Source organism: Apodemus sylvaticus, chromosome 21 (assembly GCF_947179515.1).
Source record: "Apodemus sylvaticus chromosome 21, mApoSyl1.1, whole genome shotgun sequence".
NCBI classification, from domain to species: Eukaryota; Metazoa; Chordata; class Mammalia; order Rodentia; family Muridae; genus Apodemus; species Apodemus sylvaticus.
This window is the reverse complement of record NC_067492.1, coordinates 45,017,720-45,045,171: the sequence shown is the minus strand read 5'-3', so window position 1 is coordinate 45,045,171 and position 27,452 is coordinate 45,017,720. Positions and strand designations below refer to the sequence as shown.

At 41.5% G+C, this 27,452-nt stretch overlaps 1 long non-coding RNA gene across 1 annotated transcript in view; it reads left to right on the top strand.

The window, feature by feature from the left end:
* Window positions 1–9,188, top strand: part of LOC127672161 (uncharacterized) — a 64,149-nt gene extending 54,961 nt beyond the window's left edge. The window contains exon 5 of the long non-coding RNA XR_007974836.1: window positions 6,666–9,188. This is a non-coding gene — a long non-coding RNA (uncharacterized LOC127672161). The remainder of the gene's footprint in view (window positions 1–6,665) is intronic.
* The last annotated feature ends 18,264 nt before the right edge of the window (window positions 9,189–27,452 follow it).

Genomic DNA, 27,452 nt, shown 5'->3' with positions numbered 1-27,452 from the left:
CTGCTTAACCTTACATACCTTGGTCAAATTTGTGGGCTGCCATGCCCTGGAGACCTGCCAATGGAGTCTGGTGTTGGCCCTATAGGTGCCTCTTACCTTTTATATGAGGGGGTATTCTTTTTGGCTTCCTGTATTACAAATAAAACAGTCTCAAAGAGATTAATCAGTCTCTTTGGAAATATGCCCTTAGTGAGAGAGCTACCATGGTATCAGGATAGGTGGTCTAAGGTCCTCTCCTGCTCCATTCTGTAGTCCTCTTTAAATAGCAATTGAGCATAATTATTACCATCTTGTAAATTATAAACTATAAGATAGACAAAACACCTAGTTTATCATCCCTGTCAATTACACATAACCTTTTCATCTGTATTATCTTTAAAGACTGTCAGAATTAACATTTAAGAATTAACATTGTAAGAATGGACTCATGTCTTGGCTTTAAATTTTATGTCACCTGAAAATCATTTACTTAAATCTATATCAGCTTTCTCAAGAAACATGGGCTGCTATGAGACTAACAGTCTTTAACCCCATCAGAAATCTAAGAGTGACCAATATTTACTGAAATTATATAGAAAGCTTAACACTGTTTCTAAGACTTAAACATCATATTTCATGGAGTTTTGACATTTTTGAAAACCAGCTATCTATGTAAAGTAATGTGGACTGTTGTCTCTTAAATTATCTTCAGCTATTTCTGATTAAAACCTAGAAAACACCCTAACAATAAACTCAGAGCCTTATATTTCTATTTGGCCCTAAACTCACAGGCTTAAATATCTCAGATCTGTAATAATAACAGCAAAAAAGGACTGGGTGTAAATCCTGTACTTTTAAATTTTTAGTATTTATACCAATAAAAACCTTGATTTTGTATCACAATAAAACCTATATCAAATAAGAATTTATGCCTTGAACTTAATAACAATTATAAAGTTTTTTATCAAATGAGATTATGCCTATATACTTAATTTTATTTTCTCCCCATTTTAAATCTGACCATTTCTATATTCTCTAGAAAGACAGTTTCTTCATTCTGAATACAGATGTTGAGATATGAAGGGGAGTGGTATTTTCTGTAATGTAAATCTCAAAACAAGATTTTAGTATCACAAAGACAGATTTTTTTCACTTAATAGTTTAGAATCTAGTCTTCTGGAGGTCTCGCTAATTTTGACCTCTCTCCCAGAGGAACAATATAACCACAAAGTTTAACATCACATCAATCATAATAATTTAAACAATTTAAAATAAAAGAAATAAACCCTCTGTACCAACTTAATGTACCAGAATACTCGCACCTGCTACATTGAGTGTCTTGTCAAGACTTATTTCCCCACCAGGGGGCATCAGAGCCCAAGCATTTTGGCTCTCCTTTTGTTCTAAGATGGTGGGCTTGGATCATGTGACCTGATTTTGGCACCACAGAGAGAGTTGCTTTTCAGTCAGTCTAAAGTCCAAATAATATCGTCCGTCTAAGTCCAAGAACACAGAACATGATACAAAACAACACCACATAGACAGCCTGACCCTGCCACCATCAGTCCTCTAGATTCAAGAACACAGAACAAGGAAAATCACACAATTTGCCCCTAGAGGGGCCCTGTTTCAGACACCAGGTGCTCCTGCACACACTGCAGGAACCAGATAAACCAGATTCAGCAAAACAAAATGGCTCCCGCCATTACTGCCTTGCTGTTTGCAGATGGAGGAGAGCCTTATTCAGCTCTCTCCAGGGTCTAAAGCTTCCTCCAGACCCCTGCGGTCTCTACTAGCATGGCTGCCAGTTGAACTCACTGCCCCAGACAGGCTCTCCGAGCCCCAGACACTAGCAATCAAAACCGAAAGTTTTCAGACAGGCTTATAGACTCAGACTTTGACAAACTGTGAGACAGAAAACAAACCGTAGTACCCGGTCAAACTGTAGACAGACAAACAAGACAAAGACTGAAAACCAGACGGCCGGGAAGGCATATAAGTTCTCCAATTAAGTAAACTACTGTGTCCTCTCTGACACTCAGACAGGGATCTTCTAGGGTCCTTAGAGTTGCCCCAAAACTTCCTGGGACGTCTCTCAGGGTCACAGCCTGTGGTCTACCGAGCACGTCTACTCACGTTCTCACGATCCCAGAGAACAGCTGCCCACCAAAAGTGCACGTCTCTTCAGATTCAAATTCAGAAAATAGTGCAGGACAGACACTCAGGACAACAAAAACATCAGCCGGCACACACACATTCCAGAGGGGATCCCCTTTACCTCCAAGTCAGTTCTCGTGTGTGAAAGATAGTCGCACTTCCCAGTCAATGCACCAAGAAAATGTAAGACCCAAAGAACGAGGGTGCCCCGGCGCCCCATGCCTCGGAAGGTGACACCCATATCACTCATGAAAAAATGGTCTCGATGCAGTAAGCAAGAGGATTTTTATTTGAGAGCCCTCGAAGTGTGAGCCAATTGATTTGTACCACTCCATAGTTTTTAGGCCAGTCAGTTTAAATTATCGGAGCCCATGCTCTGTGGACCAATTAGTTTCCTGTTTTCTTGGAGGTCTACAGCTGTGTGAACTCCTAGGTGGGGGTAATGGCGTAAGCAGTTTACAGAAACAAGATAAGCAGATAATTACCTCATTTCCACTTATCTTATGGGTCCAGGATCACCTACTCAAGGCCTTTTTGCCTAGCTCTTAACAAAGGGCTGGTTGTAATTAACAACCAGAAACATAGCCTTCAGGGTGTGTCACCGTGCTTCACGAAACTGAAGGGTTCCAGAGGTTGATGGGGAAAGTCCAAATGAGCCTGGAGAGCACACGGCTGTTTCCTGGCTTCCCCGGTCATCCCAGCCTACAATGAGTGCTGTTGCTAGCCTGTGCTCATCATTGACAGTTGTGTCAGGGACACTTACAGTGAGCCTGGGAAGTTCCAGCTGCCACCTGCTCCTCAGAAAACTAACTAAGATGCAGGCCACCTTTGGATCAGTATGATCTAGATGTCTATCCTGCAATTTCTACCAAAGTTAGCTCCATCTCAGCCTCAGCTTTCAGTTTCCTTGGACTATTTAAATCCTTATCACCTTGTTAGGTTTGAAAGAAATTGTTTAGCTCTTGAGTGGCCAAACCAATTGCAGGCCTCAGCCAGTTGATATCTCCCAGTAGCTTCTGAAAATCATTAAGGGTCCTTAATTGGCTTCTTCTGATTTGCACCTTTTGTGGGCAAACCCTTTGCCGACTTATTTTATATCCTAGATAATTAATAAAATCCCCTCTTTGTATTTTTTCAGGGGTGATTTGCAATCCCCAGGAAGGCAAGTTTTTTTTTTTTTTTTTTTTTTTTACTTCATCAAACATTCTTTCCACAATATTTATATCTGAATTAGCTAATAGGATGCCATCCATAAAATGATAAATAATGGATTGGGGAAATTGCGAATCATGTCCAATGGCTGTTGGACAAAATACTGACACAAGGTAGGGCTATTTAACATTCCTTGTGGCAAGATTTTCCAGTGATATCATTTTATTGGGTGACCTCTATTGAATGTAGGTACTGAGAATGCAAACCTTTCCTTATTACATTCATGTAAAAGAATGGTAAAAAAACAATCTTTCAGATCAATCACTATGATAGGCCATTCCTTAGGCAACAAGGAAGGCAATGGGATTCCAGGTTGCAAGGAACCCATTGGCTGAATAATCTTATTAATCGCTCTGAGATATGTCAACATCTTCCATTTGCCAGATTTCTTTTGAATGACAAATACTGGAGAATTCCAAGGGTTGGTAGACTCCTCTATATGCTGAGCCTCCAGCTGTTCTTAGACTAGCTGTTCTAATGCCTGCAGTTTTTCTTTGGTCATAGACCATTGATCAATCCAAATGTGTTGGGTAGTCAACCACCTTAGTGGTAAGGCTGTTGGTGTTTTGGATCCTTGGGGTAAAGCTAAATTGTCAGCCTCTGTTGTATCTTGTTTATGGACAGCTTGACAGTCTGTAACTGCCTTTGATAAGATTCCCTAGCTAATTTAAGATTTTTATTAGGAGCCTGACTAGTTTCATGGCTAGATACTGAGACTAAGGGGATATTAATTTGGGTTTTCCACTGCTGTGATAGATCTCTTCCCCATAAGTTCATGGCTATATCAGCCACGTATGGCCTCAATTTTCCTACCTGGCCTTCTGGTCCTATACATGTAAGCCATCTGGTGCTTTGCTTTATTTGGGATAAGGTCCCAATTCCTTGAAATTGGATGTCTACTTCTTGAAGTGGCCAACTTACAGGCCAAGATTTTGGAGAGAGAATGGTGACATCTGCTCCAGTGTCAACCATTCCTTCAATCTTAATATTTTTAGTTTTGACCTGTGATCCTCTATAGAAGTTTGCCAAAATATTCTTTTTTGGGTCCCTTTGAGGCTTTCTGAATTGTCTACAGAACTTGCCTCAGTCTTATCTCGTCTTAGAACATCTGTTTTTGATGCAGTGTCACTTAATTGTCCTGAGGAAGAAAGCTCTCCCTGTCTGGCATTGGGACCTGCGAGAGGCCTTCCTGGGAGTTTTTTGGCAGGATGTTGCCCCATTTGTCTGTTCTTGCTCTACATTCCCTAGTTAAATGCCATTCTTTGCCACACCTTTGACATATTCCAAAAGGCATTGGCCCCCTTTTGGTATTGCTTTGGTTATTTTTTTTCCTACACTCATTTCTGAGATGACCCCACTCACCACAAAACATTTGAAATCCTGGGTCATTTCTAGGTATCTAGTGGCAGTTTCTCCTTTTATAGTCATATCAGGTGAGCAAGATACAACATCAGTTGTATATCTAACCCACTCGTCTATTGATGCTGACTTTGCCCTCAGTGGTCTGATTACTTCTTTGCATTCAGTATTCACATTCTCAAAAGCTAAAGACTCAATTATTGCCTTCCTTGCTACAGAATCTCATATACTCCTTTCCACAGCAGAGGATAGTCTTTGTAAAAAGTCAGGAAAGGTTTCTTGTGGACCTTGTATGACTTGAGTAAATGGTTCAAGTCAATGTACTGGAGTGTGGGGCTTGTGGGACACTCTGACACACTGCTCAGAGGAGGCAAAATGTAGACTAAGATGGGGGCTTCAGTCCACATTTCTTGGGGTGAGAAATAGCTAGGAACCACAAGGAGTTGAGAATGAGGGCCAGTGGGCCAGCAATGAGCCCAGGGCAGGGGATCTGGCTTAGCTCAGGTTATCAGGAGTGTAATGAAGTCCTCCTCATGGTGGTTCTTGATCAGAGACAGTCCTTGCTTGTCCAAAGTGTTTATTCATGGTGCAAAGGGTACATACACCTTACTCAGGGTGGCCTAGAGATTAAATAGACATTCCTTTTACAGGAAGGAATGTGTGGGAAGGGAAGCTCATTGGCTGAGCCCTCCTGCTGGCCCATCTAGATACCTCACTAGCATGGAGAACTCTGGGCGGTTTGCTTCGTGACCAGTTGTCATGGTCCTCTAGTGGGGTGTCATCGCTATGTACCTCAGGACAGGAATCAGCAGTTCAAGTACCTACTGGTCTAAATTATGAGAATTGCCAGGGTTCCTTAATCAGCTCATTCTGACCACTTTTTCTGTCTGGTGACACGGTTTCCCTTGCCCCACATATTAAGAATCTGCTTAAAGAGTAAAACACAATTAGATACTGGTGGTGCATACCTTTAATCCCAGCATGTGGGAGGCAGACCTGAGTTTTAGGCCAGCCTGGTCTACAAAGTGAATTCTTGTAGTGGCTAATAATTAAGAAAGAGTACTGCACCGCCAGGTCCCGGCGGGACTCTCTCAGGTCAGCTCTCACCACTGAGCCAATCTCTTCCAACTAACTCTCACAGCATCCCAGCTGTGTTTCCTCTCCTCCATAGACTCTGTAAATGGCAGAGTCCCACGCTCCTGCCCAGCACCCACCCACTCCTTCCAAGTATCTCGTAAAGCATGACTCTTAAACTTGAATAGTTAACCAGATATATTTATGTATATAAAACTCCAATTTACATAATGCCAATTTACAATGATAAAGTCTTATCCCAATATTTCTAACCCATCCAAAACAACAGAAATATGTCTGAAACCATCTGCATAGGAGTGTCTCCCTCTCTCTTTGCTCATGTGGTTACCCCAAGCCTGCCTCCCTCCCTCCCTCTCCCTCTCTCTCTCTCTCTCTCTCTCTCCTTCCCCTCACCTCTCCTAGCTCCTCCTCCTCCTCCGCCTCCAATCACTGGCCTCAAATCCCCTCAATGTGAATGGATAGGAAGTATATTGCAACAAGTTCTAGGGCAACCATGAATATATAGGAGAAATCTTGTCTCGAGAAAAAAAAAAGAATAAGACATGTAAGAGTTCTATGAGTTTAAAAACACTATAATTATATAAAGTTAAATGGAACATGATTAGGATTAAATTCAATTAATTCAAATTTTCAGTCCAGAGCATTACATTCATGCAGTGTTATGAAACATTGATTTTTTTAAAAATGTTTATCTGTTTGATAAATTCAAGAGCATCTGCTAAAGTTGTTACCTACTGTTTGAATATATGATATCCTAACAGTTTAAGAAAGCCAAAGCTTAGGAAATTTAAATATTATTTGTGATATATAATATATATATAAATATATGTACATATTGCTATTATATGTCTATCTATTTTTAGGCTATCTTAAATTTTAAACTGTGCAGGAAGATGTGGCAGCTTTAAGGGTCCATGGATGAATCAGACAGCTCCTGCAGTGATTCCAACATGTCATTCGCGGAATCTTCAGATGTCTATGATGAAAATAACACCTGTGAGGAAACTGTCTCTATAGGGTATTGAAAGCTGAGATTGGGAATCTCCATCTGGTATCCTGGGATATTAATTATGATATGTTGGCCTGATTCAAGAAGCGTTAGTAATGTTTTGGGGATGTCATGTATGCAATCTTGTCCTCTAAGAAGAAGCTTCTGCTCTTTTTCTGGGATAGGGCTCTGTGATGTAACTGTGTGTCCAAAACCTTGGTATAGGCCCACTGTGGAGGGTGGCTTTGAAGAGCCAGAAGATGTTTCTTGGGAAGAGGAGGAAAGGGGGCTTGAATGTTCTTTATGATGCTGGTTTGGATAACCTCGCATTGTCCTCCCTTTAAGACAATAGAAACTTATTAACCAAAAGTTATTTTTACCATTTAAACACATGATTCTAAAAATAGCTCCCCCTACCCCCTATCTCCTTGAATTTGAAGAGCCTACATCATGGAACTGCTATAATATGGTCTTATTTTTAAATAACTATTGAATTGTCATGGCAGGAGAAATATAATAACCCACATATTGGGGCTGAGGAGACATTTGTAAATTGCTGGCCACACAAACATAAAGCAACTGAGTTTAATCCTACTGACAGATAACAAGCAGGGCATGGTTTTGTGTGTTGCTCACAGTAAGAGAAGGAGGGTCTCTGGGGCTCTCTGGCCAAGCATCCTAGCTGAGATCTGTGAGCTCCAGGAGAGTGAGACTCTGTTCCAAAACCCAAATCTGAACAGCTCCTGAGAAACCACTCCTGAGGTTCATCTCAAGTCCCCACATGCACACACACACACACACACACACACACACACACACACACACTCAGCCTGTTACTTACCAACAAGACTAACTTGGTCTGAAATGTCATCTCTCACATCAGAAACATACCACATTGCGAGGAAGGAGTCAAAGCAGGAGCCTTTCTCAGCTTCATGGGCATAGGATTTATAGGGGAAAGTATAGGGATAGGCAATTGCGGCCAAAACCATCTCAATGCATATGATGAAATCTTACAAAAATCAACAAAAACATCAGTCATCTTTTTGGCTAAATTTAGTTTTCCAAACTAATAACTTTTTAAAAGTTATTTAGGGTGTCAAAATTTTTTTTTAAGTTTCAGACTTAAAAATTTATTTTTAAAACTTTTTCCCATATCAAAACATGATAAGCCAAGATTTACATTTCTTTTTGCAGCCCTGAGTCAAGTATTTCTCAATGCTACCCAAGGACTGAAAGGTACCATGCAGATATAAGTGGACAAAGAATAAAATAATTAATAGTCAGTATCTATAGCTCACTTCTCCAGTGTTCCTGCACTACAGAATTGGCCAACAGTCTCGCCCCACTGTTTTCAGGTTGTTCAGGGGCAATACTGCATCAAATGGCTCAACAAACAATACAATTCCCCGAGTTCAGAGATGGCTCTACATACCTGCAGGCCCATGGACACAGATTCTGCACTTTGCCATTACCAGGTCTGCTTTTCTGAAATAACTCCCACTTTAACCAACATGCCTCGGTCCCCCGAGGGCAGGAATTAAAGGCATGCACCACCGCTGCCCAGATCATGCAGTTTATAAGTCAACACTAAATAAATACAGTTTCAATATAATTCTGACCATCAGATCTGACTCTAAATCACATTTCCTTGAGAGGAGTACATTAGTCCACTTTACCCAAACACCTATACTATTGCTGTGGCTCAGAGGCAGAGTGCCCACCCAACATGCAGGAGGCCCTAGATTCTAGTTATCATACTGCTGAAAGAAAAGTCATCAGGACTCCAAGCATGAAGCCATTTCGTAGTACCTATGAACTGCTACCCTCATTCTGGGATCAAACCCAGAGCTGTGTATGCTAGGCAAACACTCCACCCGAGGAGTTCCATAAGTCCTCAACTAATTTCCAGTATCTGTCATGAATTGGAATCAAAGTCTGTTGCCCAATCTTTTTGACCTGAAAGTAGCTGACTTCTGTGTATGTTTCCTAGGGTTTCCTTTTAGTAACTGTCTAAATGTTAATGGGAAGACAAAACTATGTTCACCTAGTTCAGAATATTTGCTATAAAGTCCTTTACATCCAAAGCAAAAGTACTTCCATTTCTTTAGAATACATTGCCAGGAAAGGGTCTATGGTCATGAAGATGACCATGAGGAAGGAAGGCCCTGGAGACATGTCCCACTCATCTCCACTATAAACTTCTATTTTTGGTTTTTGAGACAGGGTTTCCCTGTGTAGCTCTGGCTGTCCTGGAACTCACACTGTAGACCAGGCTGGCCTTGAACTCAGAAATCAGCCTGCCTCTGCCTCCCAGAGTGCTGGGACCAAAGGTGTGTGTCACCACAGCCCATCAAATTTTTCCATTTATAGTTTTTTTGATTTTTGGTTTTTTCGAGACAGGTTTTCTCTGTACAGCCCTGGCTGTCCTGGAACTCACTTTGTAGACCAGGCTGGCCTTGAACTCAGAAATCAGCCTGCCTCTGCCTCCCAGAGTGCTGGGATTACAAGCTTGCACCACCACTGCCTGGCAAATTTTTCCATTTTTCTTTAAACTCTGTCCTATAATATACCAATTAGACTTTTTCCTCTTACTGAATAGGTCTCTATTGGGTTTCTTTTGAAGGCATATATACCTTGTATAAAGGTACATATTATAGCTTCCTCAGATTTTATGTAAAAATTAAAAGAATATTTCTGTAAAGAAATAATGACTAGTAATATTTAACTACAGAAACGAATTTAATACAATTAAGAATATGTTTATTCACTTACCAGTTGTGAGAAATTGTTTAATATAACCAGGTATGTCTAAGGATTTGAGAAACAAAACTTTCCTTCATTGTATATTCCAAGAATTTCATATGCCCTGAAAAGTGGCAAAAATCAGACAACTTTATGAGTAACCAAGCAGAACCATATCTTACTGTATATCCTTTAGAAATTGAGTTTTTATTTTATGTGTATGAGTATTCTGCCTGCATATATAGCTGTGCATGGTGTGCATGCATTGCCCTGTAGCGTGAAAGAGCATTGAACTCTGGAGTTAGCAAATAGCTGTGAGCAGTCATGGAAACCAAAGAGCTCGTAACCATGCACACCCTCCAGCACTGAACACATATGTAAGGGACCGCTGCACCACTGCTTAAAATTAAAAATTAAAAAAAAAAAAAGAAGAAGTAGTTTGTTGCAGTGTAGGGGACTACCAGTACAGGGAAGCAGGAAGGGGTTAATTGGGGAGGAAAGATTAATATGGGACTTTCAGGGAGGGGGGATCCAAGAAAGGAAAAATCATTTGAAATGTAAATAAAGAGTATATCTAATTTAAAAAAATAATAAAAAGAAGTAGTTTGTTATCTGAGTTAGACTTCCTTTGAAGAAACTCCATTATAATTTAAAAGTAGGTTTCAGTGGGAGATTTCTTTGGATTAGGAATAGAGTCATGAGCCTACTTCTTTCAGCTTCAGGATGTCTTCTACTGCAAACCTATGCAGGTCTTGTGCATGCTGCCTCAGTCACTTTAAATTCTTATATTTACTCATCTTTTTGCTACAGAGGTACTTTTTTTCTTGGTGTTTCCCATTGTTTCTTGCTCTAATACTAGTATCTTGGTGTGACTCTAACCAAATAAGTGAAAAGATCTGTATGACAAGAACTTCAAGTCTGAAGAAAGACATCGAATAAGACCTCAGAAGATGGAAAGAACTCTCATGCTCATGGATTGGCAGAATTAATATAGTAAAAATGGCCATCTTACCAAAAGCAATCTACAGATTCAATGAAATCCCCATCAAAATTCCAACTCAATTCTTCATAGAGTTAGAAAGAGCAATTCTCAAATTCAATTGGAATACCAAAATCCCAGGATAGCAAAAACTATTCTCAACAATAAAAGAACTTCTTGGGGAATCAGCATTCCTGACCTCAAGTAGTACTACATAGCAATAGTGACAAAAAATGCATGGTATTTGTTCAGTGATAGGCAGATAGATCAATGGAATGGAATTGAAGATCCAGAAATGAACCTACATACTTATGGTCACTTGAACTTTGACAAAGTAGCTAAAACAACTTGCTTATTAATGTTTATCAATTTCCTTGAGTTTTATACTTCTCAACTGAGAACTGAAAATGAGAACAGTAACAAAGTTCTATATAGGTTTCAAACACCTCTTATCAGTATCACCACAGAAAATGAAAATAAATATGTGCCACAATTTCAAGTATTAATGTAACAATGGTTCTCTTAGTTGTGTGTACAACCTCATTAATTTCTTTTAATTTGTTCCTGTGATAACAATTTTTGATCTGTGTTCATTGGTCCACTCTTGTTTCATCAAACTGTAACTTGTACATGATGAGTATGTGATTTTCAATAAACACTGCCTGTGACTAAAAAAAAAAAAAATTACCATCAGTTTATTTTAGAAAGCCTATGGGTTTAGAAAGCCTATAAAGAATAAACTGAGAACCATTAAGCCTGAGAATAGTCATTATCTTCCTAATTCTGGAAAGCGTGATTGATAAACATGACTGCAGTTCACTCTTTCCTGTAAATTATCTTGGAGGTAAATATTTAAAGGGCCAGATCCCCTTCCCACACGGACATTTTACCACAAGCACTAAGTTATATGCTTGCCCTATTTCTAAGCAGCAGAGAAATAAATCACTTCCATAAATGATTCTGGTTCACTAACAGGGTAAAGAGTTCAACTGCTTTCTTCACATGGCTTTCTTTTATTTTTTCAGTTACACAATACAACATCTAACAGACAAGCACAGAAACTGACATTCTGGGATTTTTAGGGAACAAATTCCCAGGCGGTTTGATTATACCTCACATTTGACATCAGTTTTTGTGTCTATTTAAGATCTGCTTACCTCTGCCTCCTGGGTGCTGGGATTAAATGTGTGCAACAGTTAAAGAATGTGTTAATAAACTCTTAAATTAATAACAACACTAAAGATAAATCTGTATAATTAACCCAACTAAAGGAGGGTTTTTTGTTTTGTTTTTTTTGTTTGTTTGTTTTTTGTTTTTGCTTTTGTTTTTTTCTGAAGGGTTGGCTTTACAGCATCTTCTCAGAGGTGTGAATCTTTTGGTAATTCTTGCACTATTTGTCAGCTTTTATACATGTGGTTTTATAGCAGATCAGACTCGCACTGTTAATTAACACTTTTTCTACTTGTTTTTCCCATATAATAGGTTCTTAAAGACAGGACCCAGGCTGGCCTTAAACATTGGCTCTCCTACCTCTACTTTCAAATGCTACCACTGTTTTTCTTGAACTTGGTTTCTGTGGTGCTGGGGATTAAACCCAGAGCTTTGTGCATGCAAGACAAACACTATTCACTGAGTTACATTCCTAGGCCTGTAGCATGAAGACAAAAAGAAAAAAAAGGGGAAGGCAAGTCACACTTACAGACAGTGGGGATTGGTCTGACAACAGAGTACTGCAGCACTCCTAGCTTGCACAGAAAGAGCAGCGTTCTGTAAAGACAGGAGAACACAGCATCTCAGCTATCCCTTGGCAGCAGAATACCAATCCCTTTGACAAATGACATCAACTCTATTGAATTCTGCCAACTTTGTTCTAAAAGACAGGAGGGTATGAATAGGGATGGCAATAAGGCAGCCTGAAGCCCATTTTGTAATTATATAAGGAATATCATAAAGTTATTTAATAAGTTTATTTCTCTGAAAGACCCCACCCTCCCCAGGCTCCACTATGGCACAAAACAGAACAAACTTAAGACATTGGGGCCTTGGTCATTTCCTGTCTCCTACTTCTGCCACAATCACCTCAAATCCAAAGCCCAAGTGATCTGAATCTGTCACACAAGCCCGATCATCTCAGGATTTTGCCAGTGATAGAAAGCTGACTAACAGTTCCAGTAGAAAACCCGAGGCCCAGATGAACTGCTCGCTTGTGCATTCACAAGTGGACGGCATCATGCAGTTGTCTTTGCTTGACATCAGGCATGCCTGCTATATGCCTTTCTCACCATGATGAGTGCACCCTCAAACTGGGAGCCAATGCTAACCCTGTGCCTCATAAGTGGCTTCTATCAGTTTCTATCACAGCAATCAGGTGAAGTTCTTTGCACAAAACATGCAATCTTAATCTTTTGCGTTAAGAATTTTGTTTTAAAACCTTTTTGTGACCCACACTTTTAATCCCAGCACTCAGGAAGTAGAGTCAGGTGGATCTCTGAGAGTTGGAAGCCAGCCTGGTCTACAGAGTGACTCCACCACAACCAATGTTATACCACCCTGAAAATACAAAAAGAAAAACCAACTAACCAACAAAACCCCACTTAAAAAAAACATTTAAAAATTATTTTATTTGTATGAATATATTGTAGGTGTCAGAAACACCAGAAGAGGCCATCAGATCCCATTACAGATGTTTGTGAGCCACCATGTGGTTGCTGGGAATTGAAATCAGGACCTCTGGAAGAGCAGTCAGTGCACTTAACCACTGAGCCATCTCTCCAGCCCCACTTTTTTTTTTAATAGGCTTAATTATTTTACTCTGTGTATGAATGCTCTGCCTGCACTTGTGTATGTCTGAGTGTGTTCCACACACATGACTACTGGAGTCCCCAACACTGGGGTTAGGGACAGCTGGAGTGGCTAAGGGTCACTCCCTGGGGGCTGGGATGTTAACCTGGCACCTTGCAGGAGCAGCAAGCACTCTTAACCTAGAGCCACCTCTCCACCCTTTCAGTAAGTGACACAGGCTTACTCGCCTTCCTTTAGTGTCACACAGGAAGAGAACACAGCTTTTAATTGCCTTTGTTTCTCGTCATATATTGTCTTCCCAGTTAATCTAGGTCATTTAACTAGATTATGTACAAGATGTGCAGGTACCAATTCCCAAGTGTAAAGAAGATGATGACTAAGTATCTTCTAAGGATTTCTTCTGCATACGTTGACAAACATTTCATCGAGTGAGCAATGAAAAATAAAACCAACCCCCTCCCAACATGTGCATCATAAAATGTATTTTGTTCTCTCTCTACCTGTGCCTGTTGCTTTTGCTGCGTTCACAACACTGCCGTTCAGAGAGCTGACTGATACTTAACAATTCTGCTTCTGTAGAGCCAGCCATACTTACTCTCCCATCACCCATGGTGGACAGCAGCATAGTGGAGGGAGGTGGTTTTGCTGATCTTTAGCTTCCATGTGTAGTATCAAGTTTGGGAATCAGATTGTCAAATAGTTGATAAGGAATATCATGAAGTTATAGATGACATAAGCTTCATAACATTCCCTACAGGTGCCCACGTATATTGCTATTTTGGGATATTTCAAAGCCACCCACTGTGGAAAAGCAAAGATATTGAAGACGATCAGTTGCCAGAATAACATTTACACTCAATTCCACTCAAACTATAACACCGAGGATTAGACAACGCAAGGCTGTCTTCCATCACTGAGCTACAGCCCAGGTCCTGCAAACATGCTTTCAAGTGTAATAAAGCACCTTTGATACAGTTAAACAAAGATATAAGCATTTGGGGTGAATAGTGAGTGTAAAATGAACTCATTATTTAGTTGAGTTCTCAGAAATAATTTGAAATTAAGAAGAAGCATGCCCACAGAAAAGGCCACTGAAGACATTGCTTCTTTTTGGTGTTTTTTTGAAATGGTCTACATACAATGGTTGTTCTGAAACTCACAAAACAGACCAGACTGGGCTCCAACTCAGAGTTCTACCTGAGTACTAGAATTGAAGGCATGCACCATGTCATCTGGCTGAAGACATTTTTTTGTGTATGTAATTGCCACAGTAGCTGTATCTGCTATGGAAAGTTCCCCCAACCTGTTTTCTTCATCCTCCTCTTCTTTTGGCATAAATAAAAGTAACTAAAAAATGTGATAGCAACCAATCAGCATTCTTATCAGAAATACAAACATGGGTTCAGCTAACCCCATAAAGACCAGACTGGCCTTGAACTCAAAGAGATCCTCTTACCTATGTGAAGTACCAATATTCTATCAGGTGTCATAAGTCACCTAGGGATGACTGTAAGTATAGGAGAGATGGATCTCATTCGTATGATGATACTCAATTTATATGAGGGACTTAAGCATCAGCACTTTTTGGTAGCTCTGATGGAGAGGAATTCCCTTGTGGCTGAAGGTAATTTACAATACTAAAGTCTTTAAAAGATTAAAAACCTCTAATCTGAAAATATAAGCAACTGAGCATGGAGAACAGCTACACACTAAAAATACTTAAGATATTTGCATTTTTATTCATAATCATATTTTTTACCTTTCTTAGTAACATTAAAAAAAATGTGAACTTGGCCAGTTGTAATGGAGAACACATTTAATCCCAGCACTTAGAGGAGACAGAGGGAGGAGGCTCTCTGTGAGATCTGTGTTAACCTGGTCTACATACTGAGTTCCAAAATAGCCAGGACTACATAGTGAGGGCCTGCCTCAAAAAAAAAAATACAAAACAGCCAGGTTTTAGTTGAGTACACCTTTAATCCTAGCACTCAGGTAGAGGCAGGTGGATCTCAAAGCCAGCCTGGTTTACAGAGTAAGTTCCAGGACAGCCAGGGCTATACAGAACACTGATTTGAAAACACAAAAACAAAACAAAACAAAAGCAAACAAAAAACCATGAATTAAAATAGTGAAAGAAATTAATCTCTCTTTACCAATATTGTGCGCTTACTACCTCATTCAGCATTCTCTAGAAGGCATATTTAAATGCCATAAAATTCTTCATGAAATATAATAAAATATACGTACAGTATCCAAACTGTATATTTTGACCATCCAAAGAATTCTATGGAAAGTAAAACATAAAAAAATTAATGTTTAAGAATTAAGTCATTCAATGCCAGTATTCTGTTATTGTCTTAGCAATAGGTTAGGAGTTTAGTTTATGATTAGTTTTTGAAGTTCAGGTTTGGTGTAATGCGCCAGATGTTGAAGGATCCCACAAATAGACACAGGGATGGTCAACAGCAGGAATATCCCAGCAATAAACCAAGCTTTTTTGTATGCCAACCTGAAAAACAAAATGAACAAAAAACCAAATCCACATTTGGTTACATTTTGATATTAAAAGTATAAAGATCAATATTTGTATTTCTTAAATTTTCATTTGATTAGTAATACTGTTTGGTTATTTCCCAAATAATTAGTAACAATTTAAAAAACAAAATATTAACTTTTTAAACAATTATATGTATCTGTGCATGTGAGAGCCTGGGCTTCTGCTGAAGTGAGAAGTGGGAGGGTTCTGGACTCCTTGGAGGCAGAGGCAGACTGAGCTCTGTGCTCTGCTCCAGGAAAGCCAGAGCCACACACTGAGCCCCTGCCTCACCAAAGAGCCCTTAACAACCACATCACTGCAAGATCTTTGCCTATTCCTAGTGTGTTATTTACTCTTTATATTGACTCTTACTTGCTGTTTATATGTGAGAGGCTGAGTGCTGACCAGGCACAAAGCCCAAGTGTCCCCAGAGTGCTGTTAGGAAGAAAGTTTCACGTCTCTCCTACAGGTATGAGCTCTTAGCACAGTGTCACTCCGGGGACTTGCCTCTGCCTCAGTGTCCTCATCAATATAAAAGGACACATTTCTATATTCTAAGAGGATTAAATAACTTAATAGTTACATGAAAAATTAAAGCTATCTTGGGGATAAGCTCCAGTTAATGCCTCTAACCTTAAAAAAATAAACCACACAACTCAAAGCTTCCCTCACCCCTGGCCCTCTCTACCTATGTCCTCTCATTTCTCAGTCTCCTTCAAAGTCAAAAATCTTCAAATCTCATTAAATCTCTGATTCTATGTTTCTAGCACACATTCCTACTTAAACAATTCTGTTCTGGCTTAGGCCCTTCCAGCTGCCATGAAATCACTAAGCTCCCAATGGCCTTCCTACTTGTGAGAAGCGACAGATAGGGTGACAAGTGTGGACATGTCAAATGTTCCCCCTGAAACCCTCCCCACCCGGTGTTTAGTTCATTGACCCTCTCTGTAAATTCCAGTGAAATATTGGTGCTGGATCCTTGCTGTTCCTTCTGTCCTTAAACTCAAGTGTTCTTTGAACTGTGGACACTGTGTAAAGTCTGACCACTAGTAACTAGGCTGGGCTCTCCTCATTCATATGTTGAAACTAAATCCCTAATGCAAGTGGCCATACTTGGAGATAAGGCTGACAGGAAGGGACATAGGTGAGATGTGGTCATAGTCTCAGGGAAAATGATTTCAAAAAAGAGGTGGTTCAGCCCTGTAGGTATCTAGCAAGAGCACCATCTGCAACCTGAGAACCTTCCTCAGACTGAAACCCCACTCAGCCCCATGATATTCAATTCCAAAATAGTTTTCTGACTGTAAAAACATGAATTCCCGGGCGGCGGCGGCGGCGGCGGAGGCGGCAGCAGCGGCAGCAGTGGCTGCTCCAGCTGAAGGGCCATCAGCAGTGGAACCAAGGCGTCACAGGGACCAGTTAGGCCCTGCGCCCACGACCACTGACCTTCGCTGAACAGCCGGGCAGCAAGCAGCTGCAGTTGTGCGGCGCCTTTCCTGCACGGAGGCCACTTCAGAACTCGGCCTCCCACCAGTCAGGAGAGGAGCATCCATCTTGGTTCCGTACTCCAGGAATCGGACAGACTGAGGTACACAAACATAATCCGAGGCCAACACCGCGGTGGTCTGAGCCCGACGGGCGTTGGCCTGCACCCAGGCCCTGGGCGGGTCGGGGGGGCCATCGGGGTGCCAACCCAGCCAGGAGGTTTTTTGCCCAGGCCTGCGAGCGCGCCACCGCCATTTTGCCTGCAGGACGACAGAGAGCTCAGGTGGGCAGACCTGTAACAGGCATAGCCTAAGGCTAACAAAGCGGGGGTCCAGGCCCCAAAAGGCACAGGACTGACCCCAAGAACTGGGCGGCTTGGTGGGCAATCTGTGAGTCAACCCGCCCAGGTGATTGTTAGCAAAGCAGACTCTCCCAGCGCTTTCAGGGAGCGCGGGCACGCACGCCCGCTATCCTAGTCACCTGGCAAACCCAATTAACAGTCATAGCCCTAGGGGAACTTTGCTCGGACCTTGGCCTCCCAGGCTTTTGCCTGGACTCAGGGACTGGGCGGCCAGGCTAACCTTGTGTGCGACAGCCCGGTTGGCAGATCGGCTGCCCAGCGGAGTGAGAGGAACACAGGGGAGGTCACAGTAGTACACACCTTCGCGCTCCCTGGGGGTGCACACGGGCTCCATCTGCTCCACAGACACAATCTGGGGCAAGGCCTCAGGCAGAAGCCCTTAGCTCTACTCTCTCCGCTTCCGGATCCAGATCAGTCTGGGCGGCAGCATTACATCTCCAAGTCCTGCAAGTGGCTAGCTGGGCTTCCGGGCGGCCAGCTGGGAGAAGTCAGTGTGCTCCAGTGAATCCAGCGGGCCCCAGCGGGAGCCTTCGGGTGCCTGCTTTGGGATCGGAACAGCCTGGGCAGCAGCACACTGTCTACAAGCAGTGCAGGAGGTAAGCTGTGCACCAGAGGCCAACTGGGAAGGGGCAGCTTGCACTGGTGAGTCCAGCACTGACAAGATAAACTAACACCAGTGAGATCTAGATGGCAAAAGGCAAACGCAGGAACGTCACTAACAGAAATCAAGGCAATATGGCAACATCTGAACCCAATTCTCCTCTACCAACATGTCCTGGATACCCCATCACACCAGTAAAACAAGATTTGGATTTAAAATCACTGGTCATGATGCTGGTACAGGAACACATGAAGGTCATACATAAAGAAATTCAGGAGAAAATGGATCAAAAGTTAGAAGCCCTTGCAAGGGAAACACAAAAATCATTGAAAGAAATCCAGGAGAATACAAAAGCCAACAAGGAGGAAATGCAAAAAACACTTAAAGAAATACAGGAGAACTTTGCTCAACAGGCTGAGGTCATGAAAGACGAAACACAAAAATCTCTTAAAGAAATACAGGAGAACTTTGGTCAACAGGCTGAGCTCATGAGAGAGGAAACACAAAAATCTCTTAAAGAATTACAGGAAAACACAAACATGCAAGTGAAGGAGCTAAGCAAAACCATCCAGGATCTAAAATCAGAAGTAGAAACAACTAAGAAAACTCAAAGGGAGACAACTTTGGAGATAGAAAGCCTTGGGAAGAAATCAGGGGACAGAGATACAAATATCAACAACAGAATACAAGAGATAGAAGAAAGAATCTCAGATGCTGAAGATTCCATAGAAACCATGGACTCAACAGTTAAAGAAAATGCAAAATGCAAAAAGCTTGTAACCCAAAATATCCAGGAAATCCAGGACACAATGAGAAGACCAAACCTAAGGATTATAGGCATAGATGAGAGTGAAGATTTACAACTTAAAGGGCCAGCAAATATCTTCAATAAAATTATGGAAGAAAACTTCCCTAACCTAAAGAGAGAGATGCCCATGAATATACAAGAAGCCTACAGAACTCCAAACAGACTGGACCAGAACAGAAATACTTCCCGTCACATAATAATCAAAACACCAAATGTTCTAAACAAAGAAAGAATACTAAAGGCAGTAAGAGAAAAAGGCCAAGTAACATATAAAGGAAGACCTATCAGAATCACAGCAGACTTTTCACCTGAGACTATGAAGGCTAGAAGGTCCTGGGCAGATCTCATGCAGACTCTAAGAGAACACAAATGCCAACCAAAACTACTATATCCAGCAAAACTCTCCATCACCATAGATGGAGAAACTAAGATATTTCATGACAAAACCAAGTTTACCCAATATCTATCCACAAACCCGGCCCTAAAAAGGATAATAGGAGGACAACACCAATACAAGGAGGGAAACTTCACCCTGGAAAAAGCAAGATAGTAACCTTTCATCAAACCCAAAAGAAGTTAAGCATTCAAATTTAAAAAATAACGTCAAAAATGATAGGAAGTAACAATCACTATTCCTTAATATCTCTTAACATTAATGGACTTAATGCCCCAATAAAAAGACACAGACTAACTGAATGGATACGTAAACAGGACCCTACATTTTGCTGCTTACAGGAAACACACCTCAGGGTCAAAGACAAACACTACCTTAGAGTAAAAGGCTGGAAGACAATTTTACAAGCAAATGGTCTCAGGAAACAAGCTGGAGTAGCCATTTTAATATCAGATAAAATTGACTTTCAACCCAAAGTCATCAAAAGAGACCCTGAGGGACACTTCTTGCTGGTCAAAGGAAAAATACAAAAAGAAGAACTGTCAATCCTGAACATCTATGCCCCAAATGCAAGGGCACCCTCTTTCGTAAAAGAAACTTTATTAAAACTAAAAGCACACATTGCACCTAACACAATAATTGTGGGTGACTTCAACACTGCACTTTCCTCAATGGACCGATCAGGAAAACAGAAACTAAACAGGGACACAATGAAACTAATTGAAGCTTTGGACCAATTAGATTTAACAGATATATATAGAACATTCTATCCTAAAACAAAAGAATATACCTTTTTCTCAGCACCTCATGGTACCTTCTCCAAAATCGACCATATAATTGGTCACAAGACAGACCTCAACAAATATAAGAAGATCGAACTAATCCCATGCCTCCTATCTGATCACTATGGAGTAAAAGTGGTCTTCAATAGCAACAGAAACAACAGAAAGCCCACATACACGTGGAAACTGAACAATACTCTACTCAATGATACCTTGGTCAAGGAAGAAATAAAGAAAGAAATTAAAGACTTTTTAGAACACAATGAAAATGAAAACACAACATACCCAAATCTATGGGACACAATGAAAGCAGTGCTAAGAGGAAAACTCATAGCCCTGAGTGCCTCCAAAAAGAAAATGGAGAGAGCATACATTACCAGCTTAATGACACACCTGAAAGCCCTGGAACAAAAAGAAGCTATTTCACCCAGGAGGAGTAGAAGGCAGGAAATCATCAAACTCAGGGCCGAAATCAATCAAGTAGAAACAAAGAGAACCATACAAAAAATCAACAATACCAGGAGCTGGTTCTTTGAGAAAATCAACAAGATAGATAAACCCTTAGCCAGAATGAACAAAGGGCACAGAGAAAGTATCCAAATTAACAAACTTAGAAATGAAAAGGGAGATATAACAACGGAAACTGAGGAAATCCAAAAAATCATCAGATCCTACTACAAGAGCCTATACTCAACACAACTGGAGAATCTGGAGGAAATGGACAATTTCCTTGACAGATACCAAATACCAAGATTAAATCAGGACCAACTAGACCATCTAAACAGTCCCATAATGCCTAAAGAAATAGAAGGAGTCATAAAAAGTCTTCCAACCAAAAAAAGCACAGGACCAGATGGCTTCAGTGCAGAATTCTACCAGACCTTCAAAGAAGAGTTAACACCAATACTCTTCAAACTATTCCACAAAATAGAAACAGAAGGAACACTACCCAATTCCTTCTACGAAGCCACAATTACGCTGATACCAAAGCCACACAAAGATCCAACAAAGAAAGAGAACTTCAGACCAATTTCCCTTATGAACATCGATGCAAAAATACTCAATAAAATTCTTGCCAACCGAATCCAAGAACACATCAAAACGATCATCCACCATGATCAAGTAGACTTTATCCCGGGAATGCAGGGTTGGTTCAATATACGGAAATCCATCAATACAATCCACTACATAAACAAACTCAAAGAACAAAACCACATGGTCATTTCATTGGATGCTGAAAAAGCATTTGACAAAATTCAGCATCCCTTCATGCTTAAAGTCTTGGAGAGAACAGGAATTCAAGGCCCATACCTAAACATAGTAAAAGCAATATACAGCAAACCGGTAGCCAGCATCAAACTAAATGGAGAGAAACTTGAAGCAATCCCACTGAAATCAGGGACCAGACAAGGCTGCCCCCTTTCTCCTTATCTTTTCAATATTGTACTTGAGGTACTAGCTCGGGCAATTCGACAACATAAGGAGATCAAAGGGATACAAATTGGAAAGGAAGAAGTCAAACTATCATTATTTGCAGACGACATGATCGTCTACCTAAGTGACCCAAAGAACTCCACTAGAGAGCTCCTACAGCTGATAAACAACTTCAGCAAAGTGGCAGGTTATAAAGTCAACTCAAGCAAATCAGTGGCCTTCCTATACTCAAAGGATAAGCAGGCTGAGAAAGAAATTAGGGAAATGACCCCCTTCACAATAGCCACAAACAGTATAAAGTATCTTGGGGTGACTCTTACCAAACATGTGAAAGATCTGTATGACAAGAACTTCAAGACTCTGAAGAAGGAAATGGAAGAAGACCTCAAAAAATGGGAAAACCTCCCATGCTCATGGATCGGTAGAATCAATATAGTTAAAATGGCCATTTTGCCTAAAGCACTATACAGATTCAATGCAATACCCATCAAAATCCCAACTCAATTCTTCACAGAGTTAGAAAGAGCAATTATCAAATTCATCTGGAACAACAAAAAACCCAGGATAGCTAAAACTATTCTCAGCAACAAAAGGAAATCTGGGGGAATCAGTATCCCTGACCTCAAGCAATACTACAGAGCAATAGTGCTAAAAACTGCATGGTATTGGTACAGTGACAGGCAGGAGGATCAATGGAACAGGATTGAAGATCCAGAAATGAACCCACACACCTATGGCCACTTGATCCTCGACAAAGAGGCTGAAAACATCCAATGGAAAAATGATAGCCTTTTCAACAAATGGTGCTGGTTCAACTGGAGGTCAGCATGCAGAAGAATGCGAATTGATCCATCCTTGTCTCCTTGTACTAAGCTCAAATCCAAATGGATCAAGGACCTCCACATAAAGCCAGACACTCTGAAGCTAATAGAAAAAAAACTGGGGAAGACCCTTGAGGACATCGGTACAGGGAGAAAGTTTATGAACAGAACACCAATAGCGTATGCTCTAAGAGCAAGAATTGACAAATGGGACCTCATAAAATTACAAAGTTTCTGTAAGGCAAAGTACACCATCAAGAGGACAAATCGGCAACCAACAAATTGGGAAAAGATCTTCACCAATCCTACATCAGACAGAGGGCTAATATCCAATATATATAAAGAACTCAAGAAGTTAGACTCCAGAAAACCAAACAACCCTATTAAAAAATGGGGGTACAGAGTTAAACAAAGAATTCTCACCTGAAGAACTTCGGATGGCGGAGAAGCATCTTAAAAAATGCTCAACTTCATTAGTCATTAGGGAAATGCAAATCAAAACAACCCTAAGATTTCATCTTACACCAGTCAGAATGGCTAAGATTAAAAATTCAGGAGACAGCAGGTGTTGGAGAGGGTGTGGAGAAAGAGGAACACTCCTCCACTGCTGGTGGGGTTGCAAATTGGTACAACCACTCTGGAAATCAGTCTGGCGGTTCCTCCGAAAACTGGGCACCTTACTTCCAGAAGATCCTGCTATACCACTCCTGGGCATATACCCAGAAGACTCCCCACCATGTAATAAGGATACATGTTCTACTATGTTCATAGCAGCCCTATTTGTAATTGCCAGATGCTGGAAAGAACCCAGGTATCCCTCAACAGAAGAGTGGATGCAAAAAATGTGGTATATCTACACAATGGAGTACTATTCAGCCATTAGAAACAATGAATTCATGAAATTCTTAGGCAAATGGATGGAGCTAGAGAATATCATACTAAGTGAGGTAACCCAGACTCAAAAGGTGAATCATGGTATGCACTCACTAATAAGTGGATATTAACCTAGAAAACTGGAATACCCAAAACATAATCCACACATCAAATGAGGTACAAGAAGAAAGGAGGAGTGGCCCCTGGTTCTGGAAAGACTCAGTGAAACAGTATTCAGCAAAACCAGAACGGGGAAGTGGGAAGGGGTGGGTAGGAGGACAGGGGAAGAGAAGGGGGCTTACGGGACTTTCGGGGAGTGGGGGGGCTAGAAGAGGGGAAATCATTTGAAATGTAAATAAATTATATCGAATAATAAAAAAAAAGAACTCTAAAAAAAAAAACATGAATTCCCATTGAAGCACTGTTTATGCTCTCTCTCTCTCTCTCTCTCTCTCTCTCTCTCTCTCTGATCTGCATGAGTACACATCTATCACACGTGTACCTGCTGCCCATGCAGGACTGAAGAGGACATCAGATTCCCTGGAACTAGAGATATGAATGGTCGTGAGCTGCTGTGTGGTTACCAGGAGCTAAACCTAAGTTCTCTGGAAGAGCAGCCAGCGCTTTGCTCTTATCTGCCATCTCCTCAGCCCTACAGGAAAGAATTTAGAGAGTTGGAAGGGAGGGGCACAGGTGTGGACTTTCCCCCAAATGGTGCCAGAGAAAAGCATTGGTAAAGGTAGTGCCCCTGTGTCTACACTGCTTCAATGGCTGTTTCCTGTCAGCTACTGAAGAGCAGAGACACAGAAACAAATAAGTAGCAACATTCCTGGACCAGATTATCCAGAGAGACAGTGGATAGAGATGTAAAAAGTAGCCTGACTCAGAAGGACCCAACATCAGGATGGAAAGTGTGCAGGGAAATTGTTAGTTGGCCGAGAATGGAAGGCTGCAAGGTTTGGCCCTATGTGCAAGCTGGAGTTGTTTGAATGATGAATGCCCCCCAAAGGCCTGCGTGTTGAAAGGCTTGGTCTCTAGGATGGTGGGATGTGGAGGCAGGTCCTTAGGTCTCTGGGGGAAAGCTTTTACATGAGCCCCTTCCTCTATCTTTTGCTTCTTGGCCATGAGATCAACTGTTTTCTGTGCCTTGTGTATCCTTGCATACTTGACCAATCCCTAATGTCCTAAAATTTATGAGTCTACCCCATCCAACTTGTAATATATGAGCTAAAATAGTAAACTTGAAAACTAGAGTGAGTTGCATCTCTCTGTCTGTGTCTGCCTGTCTTTCTGTCTGTCTCTCTCATACACAAACTACAAATGGAGGATACAGGACCACCTTGAGCCAATGTGGCAAAGTTGCTTGTTTGTTCTCCACTCCTCAAGTCAGCACATGGACCAAGAGTCATCTTAACAGAAGTGAGGCCATACAACCTGAAGGGAGATCTGACAAATAATCTCAAAGGCACAGTCACCTTAGGCTTGTCAAGGAAACATTATCATTTTTCAAGCCTTGTTCTAGCCCAGGGCTCTGCCTTCTGGTGAATAAGGCCTATTGTACATGTGAAAAACACAAAGAAAAATGACATAATGGGAAAGAAGAAAGTGGACCTTAAAGGTAAAGGGATAATTAGAGCATTGCTGAACAAAGAGATCTAATGAGAGGCCTGTGCTTGGGACGCACTGGCATGTTACTGGATATAGAAGGATGAACTTTCCTGAATTGTTTCCAATATTACCTAGATCTTTCCTGCAGTTGTATACTATACTGAGCAGACTAAAAGTCTCAACCACCTCATGCTTACTTGTTACTAACTTTAATATTAGGTAGGATTTCAGGGAATTAGATCCTTACTTCAGCCTCTTATTAAAGGAGAATCTAAAGCAGTACGGAGCAGGACCCATGGCCAGGGGCGGCTGTCAGCAGACCACTGAAAACAAGATGGCTTGCTCTATTCACTACTACGGTGCTTCTCTGTCTCCCTTCAGCTACCTCCTCCTTTTAGCCTTTTGGCCACTGTGTGTCCAGGGGATTCAGCTCCACCCTCTCTTCCTGTCGTCCACCCAGCTGCTTCAGGGACCACTTTGTAGTACCACCTCCCAAGTCTTCATCCACTCAGGGAACATTTCTTCTGGAAGTTTCTTACATTTGAAATCTAAAACAAGTTGGTTGTCTCTCCTTGAGAATCCATCTCCTGCCAGCCTCCTGCACAAATAGTCCTGTGTTAGCCAAGGACCTGCTTCCTTTCCTCAGGCTTCCCTCTCCTTACCCGGCTGGTCCCTCGGCCTCGCATCCTTTGCAGCCATCCATGTCAGCACCTGGACATGTCATGGTCTGAAAGCCCTGCTCCCCACCCACCCTCTCTCACCTGCACCTCAGCGTCTGCTTCTCAGTGGACCTATTCCCCATCTCACTCCCTCGTGCATCTGTAGAAAAGTTTTTTCCTAGTCTAACTCTGTAGCTGGTAGCTGCATGCCGCACTCTACTGTGTATTTAAAGAATACTGAGTATTCAGTGCTCATGGCACCAAATGACTTAATTTTAAACGTCATTTTATTTTAATAAGTTTAAATGTCAACTGCCACACCTGGCAAGGGTGACTGCTGACAGAACAGCTGCTGTACAACTGGCTCACCATTTCTCTCCATAACCTTCCAATGATGCTTAGAAATACAAAGAAGGGAGATATTATCAAAGCCAGCAGCTGAGGTGACCTGTAGACCACTGGTGAAGAAACACCCCATCAGAGCACCCTACAAAACTCATCAAGGAATTGCTCCTTTAGCTACCAACATCTGACATCACCAAACTTTAGATGACAGGCTGTTTATAGGACACTCAGTCATCTCTTCCATATTTATCTATCACACATTCTGATTTATTGGGACCATTTAAGTAGTGTGCATGTGTGTGTGTGTGTGTGTGTGTGTGTGTGTGTGCGTGCGTGTGTGTGTATGTCAGAGTACAGTAGAGGGACCTGAATTCTCTGGAGCTGGAGTTACAGTCAATGTGAGCTGCCTAATGTGGGTTCTGGAACCTGAACTCAGGTCTTCTAAATCGAGAAGCCTTTCCTAATTCCTGAGCCATCTCTCTGGCCATTATTTGTTTATTTATTTAATTATTTATTTATCTATTTATTTATGTATTTGAAAACCATCTTCAGGCAGGTCTCTATATAGCCCATGCTGGCCTCAACTTGTTCCATACCTCAGGCTGGTCTGGAACTTATGATTTTCCTGCCTCAGACTGCTAGTGTTGAGGCCACAGACCTGTGCTACCACACCTGGCACTAAATATATGTGACACACATTTTTTCAATTATACCCACATATTTCAGATGGTAACAATTATCCATCAGTTTAGCCTACCCAGAGAAATGCTGGAACACACTACACACTTAAAATCAGAAACTTGTAAATGCAAATGCCAGCCCCTACCTCCCAGGGAAAGTCAAAAGGGACCAGTGTACATGACTGGGCATTGTCCATTGCCGCACCATCTGGCCAGACAGCAGTCTCACTTCTAGCCTTGATTTGGGATCTTCACTGAGAAAGTGGTCCTGAGAGCAATCTCTATCCTGCTTGCTCCCTGATTCTTGGAGCGATGAGGCCTTGCTCGTTCACCTGACTGCTATAAACAAGTCTATTTAGCATCTTTCTTAGTCATAGTCTCCACAGAGAAGGCGTCAGGATGACACTGCTAGCAATTCCACCAAATATTTGCATGGCTTTTGATCTTGCCCCCTCACAGCTTCCTGTGCTACTGGCAACCTGGGAGTTTTAGTCATGGAATAAAATGATGCCAACGTCAGGGATCCATGTCAGGGAAGTGAGGCGGATGCTCACAGAGGGCCACAGGTCATGTTTGTCCTATCCCCGGTACTCACGTTTCTGTTAGCAGGTTCCCATTTTGGCCTCAAAACTTTTTCTGAGGGGAAACTGACCAGAAGAATTATGGTAAACTCTAAGTGAGGGTGAGCACGCAATCACAGTGGGTGGAACCACACTCCTGGCATGCATACTTTGACACATGGTAAATGA